This window comes from Oncorhynchus mykiss, chromosome 15 (assembly GCF_013265735.2).
Source record: "Oncorhynchus mykiss isolate Arlee chromosome 15, USDA_OmykA_1.1, whole genome shotgun sequence".
NCBI lineage: Eukaryota > Metazoa > Chordata > Actinopteri > Salmoniformes > Salmonidae > Oncorhynchus > Oncorhynchus mykiss.
The window spans coordinates 76,675,790-76,697,115 of NC_048579.1; the positions used below are offsets into that span (position 1 = coordinate 76,675,790).

Consider the following 21,326-nt stretch of genomic DNA (forward strand, 5'->3'; position numbering starts at 1 on the left):
AGAAGACAAAGAAGAAGAAGTAGAAGAAGAAGGAGAAGAAGCAGAAGAAGAAGAAGAAGAATGGAACATGAAGAGAGAAGCTTTCAAAAATAAAAGTCTACATTTACTTAAGACACTTGGCCTTCAATAACTACTTTAGTAGTAAATGGATCAAAGTTCACAGCTATCAAAACAAAACACACCTGTTTATTCATGAAGACATAGATCACTGGATTCCAGATGGTGGCGCTTTTGGCAAAGTAGGCAGGCAGAGCAGCAGCCAGAGGGTGGAAAGCATACCCAGGGTTAGCCGCAGCAAAGCAGGCAAAGGCTGTGTAAGGTCCCCAGCATACACAGTAAGCAAAAATCATGACAACAACCATCCTGGATACTTCCTTCTCAGCCTTCTGCGTCGACTCAGAGTCTTTCTGCTGCGCGGCTACCTGTGGTCGTTCAGGAGAAAGATATCCGATTGGTTAGATTTAACCCTCTAATATGCATTTTCAAAACGCCACAACGTAGCTGCTTGCTACGTGTATGGTCTATTTGAAATATCACTTACGGCACGGATGGCCAGCCACACAAACAGGTAGCAGAAGACGATCACTCCCAGGGGCAGGAAGCAACATGTAATCATGAGAACGATCATGTACGACAGGACTCCAGGATCCTCATTACCTCCGAACACATCAGGTCCACAGGACGTTTTCAGTCCATGAGGCCAGTACCTGATTGACGGAGAGAGAGATACAGAGAATGGGTTGAATAATGGTTGAATAATGGTTGAATAATGGTTGAATAATGGTTGAATAATGGTTGAATAATGGTTGAATAATGGTTGAATAATGGTTGAATAATGACGTTTTTCAATCCTCAGTGAAAGAAAAATAGAAGATGTCCCACCTGCTCCAGCCGAAGATAGGAGGGGCGCACCAGAAAGCAGACCAGACCCAGGAGAAGATTATACCTCCCATGGCCCATTTAGCATCAAACTTGACATTTCCAAAGGGCTTACACACCACCACCCATCTCTCCCAGGAGATAACAGCCAGAGACCACAGACCAGCAATACCTGCATGAGACATACACATGAGATATACACATGAGATATACACATGAGATATACACATCAGATATACACATGAGATATACACATCAGATATACACATTAGATATATGCTATGGTGTTTTAGCAACAGCATATCAGTCTTTATCAGCGCTGTGTAGCAATGTAGAATTTCCTTCTTAACCCTTGTGTCGTGTTCGGGTCTGTGGGACCCATTTTCAATGTTTACTATGTTTACTTTTTTCTCCAACCTGAGACTCATTGGCCTTGGCTCAATTTCTGTGAAGAACATATAAAATAACACATTTTAATTTAAATATTTTTTTTTACTTCAAGGTCTCAGAGCAGGTGACGTCACCGATTTAAACGCTATTTAGAGCGCACCACCGCTAACTAAGCTAGCCGTTTCACATCCGTTGCCTCAGCACCACCGCTAACTAAGCTAGCCGTTTCACATCCGTTACCTCAGCACCACCGCTAACTAAGCTAGCCGTTTCACATCCGTTACCTCAGCACCACCGCTAACTAAGCTAGCCGTTTCACATCCGTTACCTCAGCACCACCGCTAACTAAGCTAGCCGTTTCACATCCGTTACCTCAGCACCACCGCTAACTAAGCTAGCCGTTTCACATCCGTTACCTCAGCACCAGCGCTAACTAAGCTAGCCGTTTCACATCCGTTACATATGTCTGTGTGTGTCTGACTCTCCTCCCTTGGCCTGCTGTAACTATATGTGTGAGTGAGATGTTAGTAAAAATTCCTGAACTAAGTGTTTTCATCATTCTAGATTGTAGCCGGTAGCAACAAGAAGAAGCTCTGCGATGTGTGTGGACCCAAGACGGACAGGAAGTCATGGTACACATGCAAGAAATGCAAGACATACATTTGCAACACACACACACACACACACACAGTAAAACTCTGTCCCTTGTGGTGTGTAGACCGGCCTTAATGTGTTCTTCAACGTGGCTCATTTATCATTTCCATAAAATGCTGTATGTAAAATGTGTCCTTCCAATTTGTTCAGTTCAAAGCAATAAACATCAGTAGTGATGAAAACCTTGTTTCATTTGTATTTGTTCAAGATAAACAGGATTTATTCCACCCATGTCTTGATTATAATACATTTTTGTTCTAAAAAAAAAATCACATTTTATTAAAAAAAAACCAAATAGCGCTTTTATTGATAAATGTGATGTAGCAGAGGTTAATGGCAAATGTTAACCATGTACACTGTCTATATTGCTTGTAATTGATATGTCAACATCTAAGTAGAAAGTCTTTTTACCTAAATTGTTATGGCTGTATTGTTTTGGGTCCACCAGACCCATGTTTACATTAGGTGAAAAACAAAAACATATATATTTTACACTTATTTTACCAGGTCAGTTAACTGAGAACATTCTCATTTACAGCAACGACCTGGGGAATAGTTACAGGGGAGAGGAGGGGGAGGAATGAGCCAATTGGAAGCTGGGGGTTATTAGGTGGTATGAAGGACAGATTGGGACACCAGGGTTAACACCCCTACTCTTACAATAAGTGCCATGGGATCTTTAGTGACCTCAGAGAGTCAGGACATCCTTTTAACGTCCCATCCGAAAGACGGCACCTTTCACAGGGCAGTGTCCCCAATCCCTGCCCTGGGACATTGGGATATTTTTTTCTAGACCAGAGGAAAGAGTGATTCCAACTGGCCCTCCCACACCACTTCCAGCAGCATCTGGTCTCCCATCCAGGGACCTGACCAGAACCAACCCTGCTTAGCTCCAGAAGCAAGCCAGCAGTGGGATGCAGGGTGGTATGCAGGGTGGTATGCAGGGTGGTATGCTGGGTGGTATGCTGGGTGGTATGCAGGGTGATATGCAGGGTGGTATGCAGGGTGGTATGCAGGGTGGTATGATGGGTGGTATGCTGGGTGGTATGCTGGGTGGTATGCAGGGTGATATGCAGGGTGGTATGCAGGGTGGTATGCAGGGTGGTAGGCAGGGTGGTATGCAGGGTGGTAGGCAGGGTGGTATGCAGGGTGGTATGCAGGGTGGTATGCTGGGTGGTATGCTGGGTGGTATGCAGGGTGGTATGCAGGGTGATATACGGGGTGGTATGCTGGGTGGTATGCAGGGTGGTATGCAGGGTGGTTTTCAGGGTGGTATGCAGGGTGACATGCAGGGTGATATGCAGGGTGGTATGCAGGGTGGTATGCAGGGTGGCATGCAGGGTGATATGCAGGGTGGTATGCAGGGTGGTATGCAGGGTGGTATGTAGGGTGACATGCAGGGTGGTATGCAGGGTGGTATGCAGGGTGGTATGCAGGGTGGTATGCAGGGTGATATACAGGGTGGTATGCTGGGTGATATACAGGGTGGTATGCAGGGTGACATGCAGGGTGGTATGCAGGGTGGTATGCAGGGTGACGTGCAGGGTGGTGTGCAGGGTGGTAGGCAGGGTGGTATGCTGGGTGGCATGCTGGATAGTATGCAGGGTGATATGCAAGGTGGTATGCTGGGTGGTATGCTGGGTGGCATGCTGGATGGTATGCAGGGTGATATGCAGGGTGATATGCTGGGTGGTATGCAGGGTGATATGCAGGGTGGTATGCTGGGTGGTATGCTGGGTGGCATGCTGGATGGTATGCAGGGTGGTATGCAGGGTGGTATGCTGGGTGATATGCAGGGTGGTATGCTGGATGGTATGCAGGGTGGTATGCAGGGTGATATGCTGGGTGGCAGGCTGGGTGGCATGCAGGGTGATATGCAGGGTGGTATGCTGGGTGGTATGCTGGGTGGTATGCTGGGTGGCATGCTGGATGGTATGCAGGGTGGTATGCAGGGTGGTATGCAGGGTGGTATGCTGGGTGGTATGCTGGGTGGTATGCTGGGTGGCATGCTGGATGGTATGCAGGGTGATATGCAGGGTGGTATGCTGGGTGGAATGCAGGGTGGTATGCTGCTGGCTTGAACACCACACAAGGGTTAAATATGAAACCAAAATGGAGTCCATATAAAAAGGCATCTTACCACATGTGGCGACGGTGAATCACTCAAAGACACACATCGGGTGTCCAAGAATAAAGTAGCCAAACATCTGGTTGCAAACGCTGATGGTGCTCGCCAAAAGAGTCTCCGCAATGTCGGCAAACGCCAGGTTGACCAGGATCCAGTTGAGAGGATGTTGGAGCTTCTTGAATTTGGCAGTGGCCACCAGTACCAGGCCGTTGGTGAAGGTTGAGGCGACGACCACAAAGAGCATCCAGAGTGTTGAGATGTTGTACACCCATCTTGGAGCAATGTGGTAGTTGGGGCCCTCAAAAGGATCTGCACGTTAAAAAAAAGAATAAAAAAAACATGTATTTGAATATAAGTTGAATACAACTTCCAAATCAAATCAAATCAAATCAAATGTATTTATAAAGCCCTTCGTACATTAGCTGATATCTCAAAGTGCTGTACAGAAACCCAGCCTAAAACCCCAAACAGCAAGCAATACAGGTGTAGAAGCACGGTGGCTAGGAAAAACTCCCTAGAAAGGCCAGAACCTAGGAAGAAACCTAGAGAGGAACCAGGCTATGTGGGGTGGCCAGTCCTCTTCTGGCTGTACCAGGTAGAGATTATAAACCTAGAGAGGAACCAGGCTATGAGGGGTGGCCAGTCCTCTTCTGGCTGTACCAGGTAGAGATTATAAACCTAGAGAGGAACCAGGCTATGAGGGGTGGCCAGTCCTCTTCTGGCTGTACCAGGTAGAGATTATAAACCTAGAGAGGAACCAGGCTCTGAGGGGTGGCCAGTCCTCTTCTGGCTGTGCCGGGTGGAGATATATAACAGAACATGGCCAAGATGACTTATTGATGTAGTCAAATGAGAACAGTAAATAATATGTTGAACAGAATGTGTGCATCAAAAGTTCTGAACAAAGAAAACATTGTCATACAATTAAATATACTGTTTGTGTTAGTGTGTATACTGCTACTGCCAGTTGTGAATGGTATGTCTGTTGGCTGTTGGTGAAATATCTTATCAAGGAAAAGACCTTTCAGCAACTTCACTTACCATCATTATCTTCTGTAAATATACAACCACTACAATACTAGGATAATCCACAGAATTAGGCTCTTTCACTCCTTCTACCGGATGATATCAAGCCCAGGCACGACACTGACAGGATGTACTGTACCTTTGGTATGATATCAAGCCCAGGCACGACACTGACAGGATGTACTGTACCTTTGGTATGATATCAAGCCCAGGCACGACACTGACAGGATGTACTGTACCTTTGGTATGATATCAAGCCCAGGCACGACACTGACAGGATGTACTGTACCTTTGTTATGATATCAAGCCCAGGTACTACACTGACAGGATGTACTGTACCTTTGGTATGATATCAAGCCCAGGCACTACACTGACAGGAAGTACTGTACCTTTGGTATGATATCAAGCCCAGGCACTACACTGACAGGATGTACTGTACCTTTGGTATGATATCAAGCCCAGGCACTACACTGACAGGAAGTACTGTACCTTTGGTATGATTGCTGTTGGTGTAGGCAAAGCCTGATTCTCTGGTTGTATCTTCTTGTCTCCTTGCAGCAAACACTCCTAGCTCTGCCATCCTGGGCCGGTTAATAGGAGCTAGTGAAGTTGACTGCTGAAGTCCGTGCATCTCCACTGTCCTAGTTTATATAGCATCCTTTGGGTGTTTTTAAAGGATTACGGCCTTGGAGGAATTAGGGCAGGGTATGTGATGGTATGGACTGGACTGTCTTTCCTTAATTACCCGTTAATTACCACAAACGACTAATTAAGGAGGATTTCAGAGGCCCGTAATCTTGTTTGAAAGGGCATTGGTGGCGTAGGAGGTTGAAAAGTAATAGAACATGGAATGCTGCTGTAACTGTGGCCCAGACTTGTCAGTAGAATGGCATTGGGACGAGGTAAGTGAGTGCTCAATATCTAACCTTCAAAAAAACACAATCACCATCACGCAATCACTCTTCAGATTGACAATACAGAATCAAATCAAATACCTCATATCCATCAACTTACAACATTATGAATAACTGCATGGTCATTTTCCATGAAGAAACATTTGTGGGACTTACTTTAACTCTTTATAAGTATTTATTTTTTGGGGGAGGGGGGGGGGGTAGTGATTGGTAGTACTTATTGCTGTTCTGATTTCAGATTTGATAATCACAGAAGTAGACCAAGGTCACATACTCTTTAAGTTTTTGTCTACGATGCATCGTTGGGAAAAGTGGTCAAGGTAGCTGATTTTATTTTGTTTAAGTCCCAATGTTGACTCATTGCCTCATCCCCCCCTATTGTTATCATTTGAACGTTCTGAAAAGCTCCACGGTAGTTCATTCAGCAGTGAGCGAGAAGTTAGCTAAATGAGTTGACGTGGTTAAAAACTAAAAACAGCTGTATCGTTTCGATCTGTACAAGCTGTGTTTGTGTTTCCGCTTCCAGATTTGAATAGTCGAGACGCAGACCAAAGACGGCTCACCATCTACGTTGTTGTCTGACTTGTTGGTCATGTGGTCGACGCAGACCAAAGACGTCTCACCGTCTACGTTGTTGTCTGACTTGTTGGTCATTGTGGTCGACGCAGACCAAAGACGTCTCACCGTCTACGTTGTTGTCTGACTTGTTGGTCATGTGGTCGACGCAGACCAAAGACGTCTCATCGTCTACGTTGTTGTCTGACTTGCTGGTCATTTTGGTCGACGCAGACCGAAGACGTCTCACAGTCTACGTTGTTGTCTGACTTGTTGGTCATGTGGTCGACGCAGACCGAAGACGTCTCACCATCTACGTTGTTGTCTGACTTGTTGGTCATTGTGGTCGACGCAGACCAAAGACGTCTCACCATCTACGTTGTTGTCTGACTTGTTGGTCATTGTGGTCGACGCAGACCAAAGACGTCTCACCGTCTACGTTGTTGTCTGACTTGTTGGTCATGTGGTCGACGCAGACCAAAGACGTCTCATCGTCTACGTTGTTGTCTGACTTGTTGGTCATGTGGTCGACGCAGACCAAAGACGTCTCATCGTCTACGTTGTTGTCTGACTTGTTGGTCATTGTGGTCGACGCAGACCGAAGACGTCTCACAGTCTACGTTGTTGTCTGACTTGTTGGTCATGTGGTCTAACAAGCTGATTTGTGTCAGGAAGTCGTGATGTCACAATAGGGAGCTTTAGAATGTTAAGGAGATCCCATTAAAGTGGATGGAGAACTGAACTTAAAAATAACACATCAACAATGTAAAATGGAAGAAACTCAATCCAGACCAGTCGACATCGTTTTAAAGTTTAAACAACGTTTCTAGATTAAACATTGTAAGAGGAGTTAGTGTGCAGAATAATAATAAGAAGTATGACCAAGATCTAGTCTGGAAAGTACCATCAAATGATTAATGACAATATTAAGCCTGTACTATGTAACATGTAGAATGGTATCCTTAGACAATGTCAGGCCTGTACTATGTAACATGTAGAATGGTATCCTTAGACAATGTCAGGCCTGTACTATGTAACATGTAGAATGGTATCCTTAGACAATGTCAGGCCTGTACTATGTAACATGTAGAATGGTATCCTTAGACAATGTCAGGCCGGTACTATGGTATCCTTAGACAATGTCAGGCCGGTACTATGGTATCCTTAGACAATGTCAGGCCGGTACTATGTAACATGTAGAATGGTATCCTTAGACAATGTCAGGCCGGTACTATGGTATCCTTAGACAATGTCAGGCCGGTACTATGGTATCCTTAGACAATGTCAGGCCTGTACTATGTAACATGTAGAATGGTATCCTTAGACAATGTCAGGCCGGTACTATGGTATCCTTAGACAATGTCAGGCCGGTACTATGTAACATGTAGAATGGTATCCTTAGACAATGTCAGGCCGGTACTATGGTATCCTTAGACAATGTCAGGCCGGTACTATGTAACATGTAGAATGGTATCCTTAGACAATGTCAGGCCGGTACTATGGTATCCTTAGACAATGTCAGGCCTGTACTATGTAACATGTAGAATGGTATCCTTAGACAATGTCAGGCCGGTACTATGGTATCCTTAGACAATGTCAGGCCGGTACTATGGTATCCTTAGACAATGTCAGGCCGGTACTATGTAACATGTAGAATGGTATCCTTAGACAATGTCAGGCCGGTACTATGGTATCCTTAGACAATGTCAGGCCGGTACTATGGTATCCTTAGACAATGTCAGGCCTGTACTATGTAACATGTAGAATGGTATTCTTAGACAATGTCAGGCCGGTACTATGGTATCCTTAGACAATGTCAGGCCGGTACTATGTAACATGTAGAATGGTATCCTTAGACAATGTCAGGCCGGTACTATGGTATCCTTAGACAATGTCAGGCCGGTACTATGTAACATGTAGAATGGTATCCTTAGACAATGTCAGGCCTGTACTATGGTATCCTTAGACAATGTCAAGCCGGTACTATGGTATCCTTAGACAATGTCAGGCCGGTACTATGGTATCCTTAGACAATGTCAGGCCGGTACTATGGTATCCTTAGACAATGTCAGGCCGGTACTATGTAACATGTAGAATGGTATCCTTAGACAATGTCAGGCCGGTACTATGGTATCCTTAGACAATGTCAGGCCTGTACTATGTAACATGTAGAATGGTATCCTTAGACAATGTCAGGCCGGTACTATGGTATCCTTAGACAATGTCAGGCCGGTACTATGGTATCCTTAGACAATGTCAGGCCGGTACTATGGTATCCTTAGACAATGTCAGGCCTGTACTATGGTATCCTTAGACAATGTCAGGCCGGTACTATGGTATCCTTAGACAATGTCAGGCCGGTACTATGGTATCCTTAGACAATGTCAGGCCGGTACTATGGTATCCTTAGACAATGTCAGGCCTGTACTATGGTATCCTTAGACAATGTCAGGCCGGTACTATGGTATCCTTAGACAATGTCAGGCCTGTACTATGGTATCCTTAGACAATGTCAGGCCGGTACTATAGTATCCTTAGACAATGTCAGGCCTGTACTATGGTATCCTTAGACAATGTCAGGCCTGTACTATGGTATCCTTAGACAATGTCAGGCCTGTACTATGGTATCCTTAGACAATGTCAGGCCGGTACTATGGTATCCTTAGACAATGTCAGGCCTGTACTATGGTACCCTTAGACAATGTCAGGCCTGTACTATGGTATCCTTAGACAATGTCAGGCCGGTACTATGGTATCCTTAGACAATGTCAGGCCTGTACTATGGTATCCTTAGACAATGTCAGGCCTGTAATATGGTATCCTTAGACAATGTCAGGCCGGTACTATGGTATCCTTAGACAATGTCAGGCCGGTACTATGGTATCCTTAGACAATGTCAGGCCGGTACTATGGTATCCTTAGACAATGTCAGGCCGGTACTATGGTATCCTTAGACAATGTCAGGCCTGTACTATGTAACATGTAGAATGGTATCCTTAGACAATGTCAGGCCGGTACTATGGTATCCTTAGACAATGTCAGGCCTGTACTATGTAACATGTAGAATGGTATCCTTAGACAATGTCAGGCCGGTACTATGGTATCCTTAGACAATGTCAGGCCGGTACTATGGTATCCTTAGACAATGTCAGGCCGGTACTATGGTATCCTTAGACAATGTCAGGCCTGTACTATGGTATCCTTAGACAATGTCAGGCCTGTACTATGGTATCCTTAGACAATGTCAGGCCGGTACTATGGTATCCTTAGACAATGTCAGGCCGGTACTATGGTATCCTTAGACAATGTCAGGCCGGTACTATGGTATCCTTAGACAATGTCAGGCCGGTACTATGGTATCCTTAGACAATGTCAGGCCGGTACTATGTAACATGTAGAATGGTATCCTTAGACAATGTCAGGCCGGTACTATGGTATCCTTAGACAATGTCAGGCCGGTACTATGGTATCCTTAGACAATGTCAGGCCTGTACTATGTAACATGTAGAATGGTATCCTTAGACAATGTCAGGCCGGTACTATGGTATCCTTAGACAATGTCAGGCCGGTACTATGTAACATGTAGAATGGTATCCTTAGACAATGTCAGGCCGGTACTATGGTATCCTTAGACAATGTCAGGCCGGTACTATGTAACATGTAGAATGGTATCCTTAGACAATGTCAGGCCTGTACTATGGTATCCTTAGACAATGTCAGGCCGGTACTATGGTATCCTTAGACAATGTCAGGCCGGTACTATGGTATCCTTAGACAATGTCAGGCCGGTACTATGGTATCCTTAGACAATGTCAGGCCGGTACTATGTAACATGTAGAATGGTATCCTTAGACAATGTCAGGCCGGTACTATGGTATCCTTAGACAATGTCAGGCCTGTACTATGTAACATGTAGAATGGTATCCTTAGACAATGTCAGGCCGGTACTATGGTATCCTTAGACAATGTCAGGCCGGTACTATGGTATCCTTAGACAATGTCAGGCCGGTACTATGGTATCCTTAGACAATGTCAGGCCTGTACTATGGTATCCTTAGACAATGTCAGGCCGGTACTATGGTATCCTTAGACAATGTCAGGCCGGTACTATGGTATCCTTAGACAATGTCAGGCCGGTACTATGGTATCCTTAGACAATGTCAGGCCTGTACTATGGTATCCTTAGACAATGTCAGGCCGGTACTATGGTATCCTTAGACAATGTCAGGCCTGTACTATGGTATCCTTAGACAATGTCAGGCCGGTACTATAGTATCCTTAGACAATGTCAGGCCTGTACTATGGTATCCTTAGACAATGTCAGGCCTGTACTATGGTATCCTTAGACAATGTCAGGCCTGTACTATGGTATCCTTAGACAATGTCAGGCCGGTACTATGGTATCCTTAGACAATGTCAGGCCTGTACTATGGTACCCTTAGACAATGTCAGGCCTGTACTATGGTATCCTTAGACAATGTCAGGCCGGTACTATGGTATCCTTAGACAATGTCAGGCCTGTACTATGGTATCCTTAGACAATGTCAGGCCTGTAATATGGTATCCTTAGACAATGTCAGGCCGGTACTATGGTATCCTTAGACAATGTCAGGCCGGTACTATGGTATCCTTAGACAATGTCAGGCCGGTACTATGGTATCCTTAGACAATGTCAGGCCGGTACTATGGTATCCTTAGACAATGTCAGGCCTGTACTATGTAACATGTAGAATGGTATCCTTAGACAATGTCAGGCCGGTACTATGGTATCCTTAGACAATGTCAGGCCTGTACTATGTAACATGTAGAATGGTATCCTTAGACAATGTCAGGCCGGTACTATGGTATCCTTAGACAATGTCAGGCCGGTACTATGGTATCCTTAGACAATGTCAGGCCGGTACTATGGTATCCTTAGACAATGTCAGGCCTGTACTATGGTATCCTTAGACAATGTCAGGCCTGTACTATGGTATCCTTAGACAATGTCAGGCCGGTACTATGGTATCCTTAGACAATGTCAGGCCGGTACTATGGTATCCTTAGACAATGTCAGGCCGGTACTATGGTATCCTTAGACAATGTCAGGCCTGTACTATGGTATCCTTAGACAATGTCAGGCCGGTACTATGGTATCCTTAGACAATGTCAGGCCTGTACTATGGTATCCTTAGACAATGTCAGGCCTGTACTATGTAACATGTAGAATGGTATCCTTAGACAATGTCAGGCCGGTACTATGGTATCCTTAGACAATGTCAGGCCGGTACTATGGTATCCTTAGACAATGTCAGGCCGGTACTATGTAACATGTAGAATGGTATCCTTAGACAATGTCAGGCCGGTACTATGGTATCCTTAGACAATGTCAGGCCTGTACTATGTAACATGTAGAATGGTATCCTTAGACAATGTCAGGCCGGTACTATGGTATCCTTAGACAATGTCAGGCCGGTACTATGTAACATGTAGAATGGTATCCTTAGACACAGTCAGGCCGGTACTATGGTATCCTTAGACAATGTCAGGCCGGTACTATGTAACATGTAGAATGGTATCCTTAGACAATGTCAGGCCTGTACTATGGTATCCTTAGACAATGTCAAGCCGGTACTATGGTATCCTTAGACAATGTCAGGCCGGTACTATGGTATCCTTAGACAATGTCAGGCCGGTACTATGGTATCCTTAGACAATGTCAGGCCGGTACTATGTAACATGTAGAATGGTATCCTTAGACAATGTCAGGCCGGTACTATGGTATCCTTAGACAATGTCAGGCCTGTACTATGTAACATGTAGAATGGTATCCTTAGACAATGTCAGGCCGGTGCTATGGTATCCTTAGACAATGTCAGGCCGGTACTATGGTATCCTTAGACAATGTCAGGCCGGTACTATGGTATCCTTAGACAATGTCAGGCCTGTACTATGGTATCCTTAGACAATGTCAGGCCGGTACTATGGTATCCTTAGACAATGTCAGGCCGGTACTATGGTATCCTTAGACAATGTCAGGCCGGTACTATGGTATCCTTAGACAATGTCAGGCCTGTACTATGGTATCCTTAGACAATGTCAGGCCGGTACTATGGTATCCTTAGACAATGTCAGGCCTGTACTATGGTATCCTTAGACAATGTCAGGCCGGTACTATAGTATCCTTAGACAATGTCAGGCCTGTACTATGGTATCCTTAGACAATGTCAGGCCTGTACTATGGTATCCTTAGACAATGTCAGGCCTGTACTATGGTATCCTTAGACAATGTCAGGCCGGTACTATGGTATCCTTAGACAATGTCAGGCCTGTACTATGGTACCCTTAGACAATGTCAGGCCTGTACTATGGTATCCTTAGACAATGTCAGGCCGGTACTATGGTATCCTTAGACAATGTCAGGCCTGTACTATGGTATCCTTAGACAATGTCAGGCCTGTAATATGGTATCCTTAGACAATGTCAGGCCGGTACTATGGTATCCTTAGACAATGTCAGGCCGGTACTATGGTATCCTTAGACAATGTCAGGCCGGTACTATGGTATCCTTAGACAATGTCAGGCCTGTACTATGGTATCCTTAGACAATGTCAGGCCTGTACTATGTAACATGTAGAATGGTATCCTTAGACAATGTCAGGCCGGTACTATGGTATCCTTAGACAATGTCAGGCCTGTACTATGTAACATGTAGAATGGTATCCTTAGACAATGTCAGGCCGGTACTATGGTATCCTTAGACAATGTCAGGCCGGTACTATGGTATCCTTAGACAATGTCAGGCCGGTACTATGGTATCCTTAGACAATGTCAGGCCTGTACTATGGTATCCTTAGACAATGTCAGGCCGGTACTATGGTATCCTTAGACAATGTCAGGCCGGTACTATGGTATCCTTAGACAATGTCAGGCCGGTACTATGGTATCCTTAGACAATGTCAGGCCTGTACTATGGTATCCTTAGACAATGTCAGGCCGGTACTATGGTATCCTTAGACAATGTCAGGCCTGTACTATGGTATCCTTAGACAATGTCAGGCCGGTACTATGGTATCCTTAGACAATGTCAGGCCTGTACTATGGTACCCTTAGACAATGTCAGGCCTGTACTATGGTATCCTTAGACAATGTCAGGCCGGTACTATGGTATCCTTAGACAATGTCAGGCCTGTACTATGGTATCCTTAGACAATGTCAGGCCTGTACTATGGTATCCTTAGACAATGTCAGGCCGGTACTATGGTATCCTTAGACAATGTCAGGCCTGTACTATGGTATCCTTAGACAATGTCAGGCCTGTACTATGGTATCCTTAGACAATGTCAGGCCGGTACTATGGTATCCTTAGACAATGTCAGGCCTGTACTATGGTACCCTTAGACAATGTCAGGCCTGTACTATGGTATCCTTAGACAATGTCAGGCCGGTACTATGGTATCCTTAGACAATGTCAGGCCTGTACTATGGTATCCTTAGACAATGTCAGGCCTGTACTATGGTACCCTTAGAAAATGTCAGGCCTGTACTATGGTATCCTTAGACAATGTCAGGCCGGTACTATGGTATCCTTAGACAATGTCAGGCCTGTACTATGGTATCCTTAGACAATGTCAGGCCGGTACTATGGTATCCTTAGACAATGTCATGCCGGTACTATGGTATCCTTAGACAATGTGAGGCCGGTACTATGGTATCCTTAGACAATGTCAGGCCGGTACTATGGTATCCTTAGACAATGTCAGGCCTGTACTATGGTATCCTTAGACAATGTCAGGCCGGTACTATGGTATCCTTAGACAATGTCAGGCCTGTACTATGGTATCCTTAGACAATGTCAGGCCTGTACTATGGTTTTCTTAGACAATGTCAGGCCGGTACTATGGTATCCTTAGACAATGTCAGGCCTGTACTATGGTATCCTTAGACAATGTCAGGCCTGTACTATGGTATCCTTAGACAATGTCAGGCCGGTACTATGGTATCCTTAGACAATGTCCGGCCTGTACTATGGGACCCTTAGACAATGTCAGGCCTGTACTATGGTATCCTTAGACAATGTCAGGCCGGTACTATGGTATCCTTAGACAATGTCAGGCCTGTACTATGGTATCCTTAGACAATGTCAGGCCTGTAATATGGTATCCTTAGACAATGTCAGGCTGGTACTATGGTATCCTTAGACAATGTCAGGCCGGTACTATGGTATCCTTAGACAATGTCATGCCGGTACTATGGTATCCTTAGACAATGTGAGGCCGGTACTATGGTATCCTTAGACAATGTCAGGCCGGTACTATGGTATCCTTAGACAATGTCAGGCCTGTACTATGGTATCCTTAGACAATGTCAGGCCGGTACTATGGTATCCTTAGACAATGTCAGGCCTGTACTATGGTACCCTTAGACAATGTCAGGCCTGTACTATGGTATCCTTAGACAATGTCAGGCCGGTACTATGGTATCCTTAGACAATGTCAGGCCTGTACTATGGTATCCTTAGACAATGTCAGGCCTGTAATATGGTATCCTTAGACAATGTCAGGCCGGTACTATGGTATCCTTAGACAATGTCAGGCCGGTACTATGGTATCCTTAGACAATGTCAGGCCGGTACTATGGTATCCTTAGACAATGTCAGGCCGGTACTATGGTATCCTTAGACAATGTCAGGCCTGTACTATGTAACATGTAGAATGGTATCCTTAGACAATGTCAGGCCGGTACTATGGTATCCTTAGACAATGTCAGGCCTGTACTATGTAACATGTAGAATGGTATCCTTCGACAATGTCAGGCCGGTACTATGGTATCCTTAGACAATGTCAGGCCGGTACTATGGTATCCTTAGACAATGTCAGGCCGGTACTATGGTATCCTTAGACAATGTCAGGCCTGTACTATGGTATCCTTAGACAATGTCAGGCCTGTACTATGGTATCCTTAGACAATGTCAGGCCGGTACTATGGTATCCTTAGACAATGTCAGGCCGGTACTATGGTATCCTTAGACAATGTCAGGCCGGTACTATGGTATCCTTAGACAATGTCAGGCCTGTACTATGGTATCCTTAGACAATGTCAGGCCGGTACTATGGTATCCTTAGACAATGTCAGGCCTGTACTATGGTATCCTTAGACAATGTCAGGCCTGTACTATGTAACATGTAGAATGGTATCCTTAGACAATGTCAGGCCGGTACTATGGTATCCTTAGACAATGTCAGGCCGGTACTATGGTATCCTTAGACAATGTCAGGCCGGTACTATGTAACATGTAGAATGGTATCCTTAGACAATGTCAGGCCGGTACTATGGTATCCTTAGACAATGTCAGGCCGGTACTATGGTATCCTTAGACAATGTCAGGCCTGTACTATGTAACATGTAGAATGGTATCCTTAGACAATGTCAGGCCGGTACTATGGTATCCTTAGACAATGTCAGGCCGGTACTATGTAACATGTAGAATGGTATCCTTAGACAATGTCAGGCCGGTACTATGGTATCCTTAGACAATGTCAGGCCGGTACTATGTAACATGTAGAATGGTATCCTTAGACAATGTCAGGCCTGTACTATGGTATCCTTAGACAATGTCAAGCCGTTACTATGGTATCCTTAGACAATGTCAGGCCGGTACTATGGTATCCTTAGACAATGTCAGGCCGGTACTATGGTATCCTTAGACAATGTCAGGCCGGTACTATGTAACATGTAGAATGGTATCCTTAGACAATGTCAGGCCGGTACTATGGTATCCTTAGACAATGTCAGGCCTGTACTATGTAACATGTAGAAAGGTATCCTTAGACAATGTCAGGCCGGTACTATGGTATCCTTAGACAATGTCAGGCCGGTACTATGGTATCCTTAGACAATGTCAGGCCGGTACTATGGTATCCTTAGACAATGTCAGGCCTGTACTATGGTATCCTTAGACAATGTCAGGCCGGTACTATGGTATCCTTAGACAATGTCAGGCCGGTACTATGGTATCCTTAAACAATGTCAGGCCGGTACTATGGTATCCTTAGACAATGTCAGGCCTGTACTATGGTATCCTTAGACAATGTCAGGCCGGTACTATGGTATCCTTAGACAATGTCAGGCCTGTACTATGGTATCCTTAGACAATGTCAGGCCGGTACTATAGTATCCTTAGACAATGTCAGGCCTGTACTATGGTATCCTTAGACAATGTCAGGCCTGTACTATGGTATCCTTAGACAATGTCAGGCCTGTACTATGGTATCCTTAGACAATGTCAGGCCGGTACTATGGTATCCTTAGACAATGTCAGGCCTGTACTATGGTACCCTTAGACAATGTCAGGCCTGTACTATGGTATCCTTAGACAATGTCAGGCCGGTACTATGGTATCCTTAGACAATGTCAGGCCTGTACTATGGTATCCTTAGACAATGTCAGGCCTGTAATATGGTATCCTTAGACAATGTCAGGCCGGTACTATGGTATCCTTAGACAATGTCAGGCCGGTACTATGGTATCCTTAGACAATGTCAGGCCGGTACTATGGTATCCTTAGACAATGTCAGGCCGGTACTATGGTATCCTTAGACAATGTCAGGCCTGTACTATGTAACATGTAGAATGGTATCCTTAGACAATGTCAGGCCGGTACTATGGTATTCTTAGACAATGTCAGGCCTGTACTATGTAACATGTAGAATGGTATCCTTAGACAATGTCAGGCCGGTACTATGGTATCCTTAGACAATGTCAGGCCGGTACTATGGTATTCTTAGACAATGTCAGGCCGGTACTATGGTATCCTTAGACAATGTCAGGCCGGTACTATGGTATCCTTAGACAATGTCAGGCCTGTACTATGGTATCCTTAGACAATGTCAGGCCGATACTATGGTATCCTTAGACAATGTCAGGCCGGTACTATGGTATCCTTAGACAATGTCAGGCCGGTACTATGGTATCCTTAGACAATGTCAGGCCTGTACTATGGTATCCTTAGACAATGTCAGGCCGGTACTATGGTATCCTTAGACAATGTCAGGCCTGTACTATGGTATCGTTAGACAATGTCAGGCCGGTACTATGGTATCCTTAGACAATGTCAGGCCTGTACTATGGTACCCTTAGACAATGTCAGGCCTGTACTATGGTATCCTTAGACAATGTCAGGCCGGTACTATGGTATCCTTAGACAATGTCAGGCCTGTACATTGGTATCCTTAGACAATGTCAGGCCTGTACTATGGTATCCTTAGACAATGTCAGGCCGGTACTATGGAATCCTTAGACAATGTCAGGCCTGTACTATGGTATCCTTAGAAAATGTCAGGCCTGTACTATGGTATCCTTAGACAATGTCAGGCCGGTACTATGGTATCCTTAGACAATGTCAGGCCTGTACTATGGTACCCTTAGACAATGTCAGGCCTGTACTATGGTATCCTTAGACAATGTCAGGCCGGTACTATGGTATCCTTAGACAATGTCAGGCCTGTACTATGGTACCCTTAGAAAATGTCAGGCCTGTACTATGGTATCCTTAGACAATGTCAGGCCGGTACTATGGTATCCTTAGACAATGTCAGGCCTGTACTATGGTATCCTTAGACAATGTCAGGCCTGTAATATGGTATCCTTAGACAATGTCAGGCTGGTACTATGGTATCCTTAGACAATGTCAGGCCGGTACTATGGTATCCTTAGACAATGTCATGCCGGTACTATGGTATCCTTAGACAATGTGAGGCCGGTACTATGGTATCCTTAGACAATGTCAGGCCGGTACTATGGTATCCTTAGACAATGTCAGGCCTGTACTATGGTATCCTTAGACAATGTCAGGCCGGTACTATGGTATCCTTAGACAATGTCAGGCCTGTACTATGGTATCCTTAGACAATGTCAGGCCTGTACTATGGTTTTCTTAGACAATGTCAGGCCGGTACTATGGTATCCTTAGACAATGTCAGGCCTGTACTATGGTATCCTTAGACAATGTCAGGCCTGTACTATGGTATCCTTAGACAATGTCAGGCCGGTACTATGGTATCCTTAGACAATGTCCGGCCTGTACTATGGGACCCTTAGACAATGTCAGGCCTGTACTATGGTATCCTTAGACAATGTCAGGCCGGTACTATGGTATCCTTAGACAATGTCAGGCCTGTACTATGGTATCCTTAGACAATGTCAGGCCTGTAATATGGTATCCTTAGACAATGTCAGGCTGGTACTATGGTATCCTTAGACAATGTCAGGCCGGTACTATGGTATCCTTAGACAATGTCATGCCGGTACTATGGTATCCTTAGACAATGTCAGGCCGGTACTATGGTATCCTTAGACAATGTCAGTCCGGTACTATGGTATCCTTAAACAATGTCAGGCCTGTACTATGGTATCCTTAGACAATGTCAGGCCGGTACTATGGTATCCTTAAACAATGTCAGGCCTGTACTATGGTATCCTTAGACAATGTCAGGCCTGTACTATGGTATCCTTAGACAATGTCAGGCCTGTACTATGGTATCCTTAGACAATATCAGGCCGGTACTATGGTATCCTTAGACAATGTCAGGCCTGTACTATGGTATCCTTAGACAATGTCAGGCCGGTACTATGGTATCCTTAGACAATGTCAGGCCGGTACTATGGTATCCTTAGACAATGTCAGGCCGGTACTATGGTATCCTTAGACAATGTCAGGCCGGTACTATGGTATCCTTAGACAATGTCAGGCCTGTACTATGGTATCCTTAGACAATGTCAGGTCTGTACTATGGTCCTTAGACAATGTCAGGCCTGTACTATGGTATCCTTAGACAATGTCAGGCCTGTACTATGGTATCCTTAGACAATGTCAGGCCTGTACTATGGTATCCTTAGACAATGTCAGGCCTGTACTATGGTATCCTTAGACAATGTCAGGCCGGTACTATGGTATCCTTAGACAATGTCAGGCCTGTACTATGGTATCCTTAGACAATGTCAGGCCGGTACTATGGTATCCTTAGACAATGTCAGGCCGGTACTATGGTATCCTTAGACAATGTCAGGTCTGTACTATGGTATCCTTAGACAATGTCAGGCCTGTACTATGGTATCCTTAGACAATGTCAGGCCTGTACTATGGTATCCTTAGACAATATCAGGCCGGTACTATGGTATCCTTAGACAATGTAAGGCCTGTACTATGGTATCCTTAGACAATGTCAGGCCGGTACTATGGTATCCTTAGACTATGTCAGGCCGGTACTATGGTATCCTTAGACAATGTCAGGCCGGTACTATGGTATCCTTAGACAATGTCAGGCCTGTACTATAGTATCCTTAGACAATGTCAGGCCGGTACTATGGTATCCTTAGACAATGTCAGGCCTGTACTACGGTATCCTTAGACAATGTCAGGCCGGTACTATGGTATCCTTAGACAATGTCAGGCCGGTACTATGGTATCCTTAGACAATGTCAGGCCGGTACTATGGTATCCTTAGACAATGTCAGACCTGTACTATGTAACATGTAGAATGGTATCCTTAGACAATGTCAGGCCTGTACGATGGTATCCTTACACAATGTCGGCCGGTACTATGGTATCCTTAGACAATGTCAGGCCGGTACTATGGTATCCTTAGACAATGTCAGGTCTGTACTATGGTATCCTTAGACAATGTCAGGCCTGTACTATGTAACATGTAGAATGTTATCCTTAGACAATGTCAGGCCGGTACTATGGTATCCTTAGACAATGTCAGGCCTGTACTATGTAACATGTAGAATGGTATCCTTAGACAATGTCAGGCCGGTACTATGGTATCCTTAGACAATGTCAGGCCGGTACTATGGTATCCTTAGACAATGTCAGGCCGGTACTATGGTATCCTTAGACAATGTCAGGCCTGTACTATGTAACATGTAGAATGGTATCCTTAGACAATGTCAGGCCGGTACTATGGTATCCTTAGACAATGTCAGGCCGGTACTATGGTATTCTTAGACAATGTCAGGCCGGTACTATGGTATCCTTAGACAATGTCAGGCCGGTACTATGGTATCCTTAGACAATGTCAGGCCTGTACTATGGTATCCTTAGACAATGTCAGGCCGATACTATGGTATCCTTAGACAATGTCAGGCCGGTACTATGGTATCCTTAGACAATGTCAGGCCGGTACTATGGTATCCTTAGACAATGTCAGGCCTGTACTATGGTATCCTTAGACAATGTCAGGCCGGTACTATGGTATCCTTAGACAATGTCAGGCCTGTACTATGGTATCGTTAGACAATGTCAGGCCGGTACTATGGTATCCTTAGACAATGTCAGGCCTGTACTATGGTACCCTTAGACAATGTCAGGCCTGTACTATGGTATCCTTAGACAATGTCAGGCCGGTACTATGGTATCCTTAGACAATGTCAGGCCTGTACTATGGTATCCTTAGACAATGTCAGGCCTGTACTATGGTATCCTTAGACAATGTCAGGCCGGTACTATGGAATCCTTAGACAATGTCAGGCCTGTACTATGGTATCCTTAGAAAATGTCAGGCCTGTACTATGGTATCCTTAGACAATGTCAGGCCGGTACTATGGTATCCTTAGACAATGTCAGGCCTGTACTATGGTACCCTTAGACAATGTCAGGCCTGTACTATGGTATCCTTAGACAATGTCAGGCCGGTACTATGGTATCCTTAGACAATGTCAGGCCTGTACTATGGTACCCTTAGAAAATGTCAGGCCTGTACTATGGTATCCTTAGACAATGTCAGGCCGGTACTATGGTA

At 44.9% G+C, this 21,326-nt stretch overlaps 1 pseudogene; it reads right to left on the bottom strand.

Annotated features, from left to right (window-relative positions):
* Positions 1-5,657, bottom strand: part of LOC110514961 — a 6,326-nt pseudogene extending 669 nt beyond the window's left edge.
* Between the last annotated feature and the right edge of the window lie 15,669 nt (positions 5,658-21,326).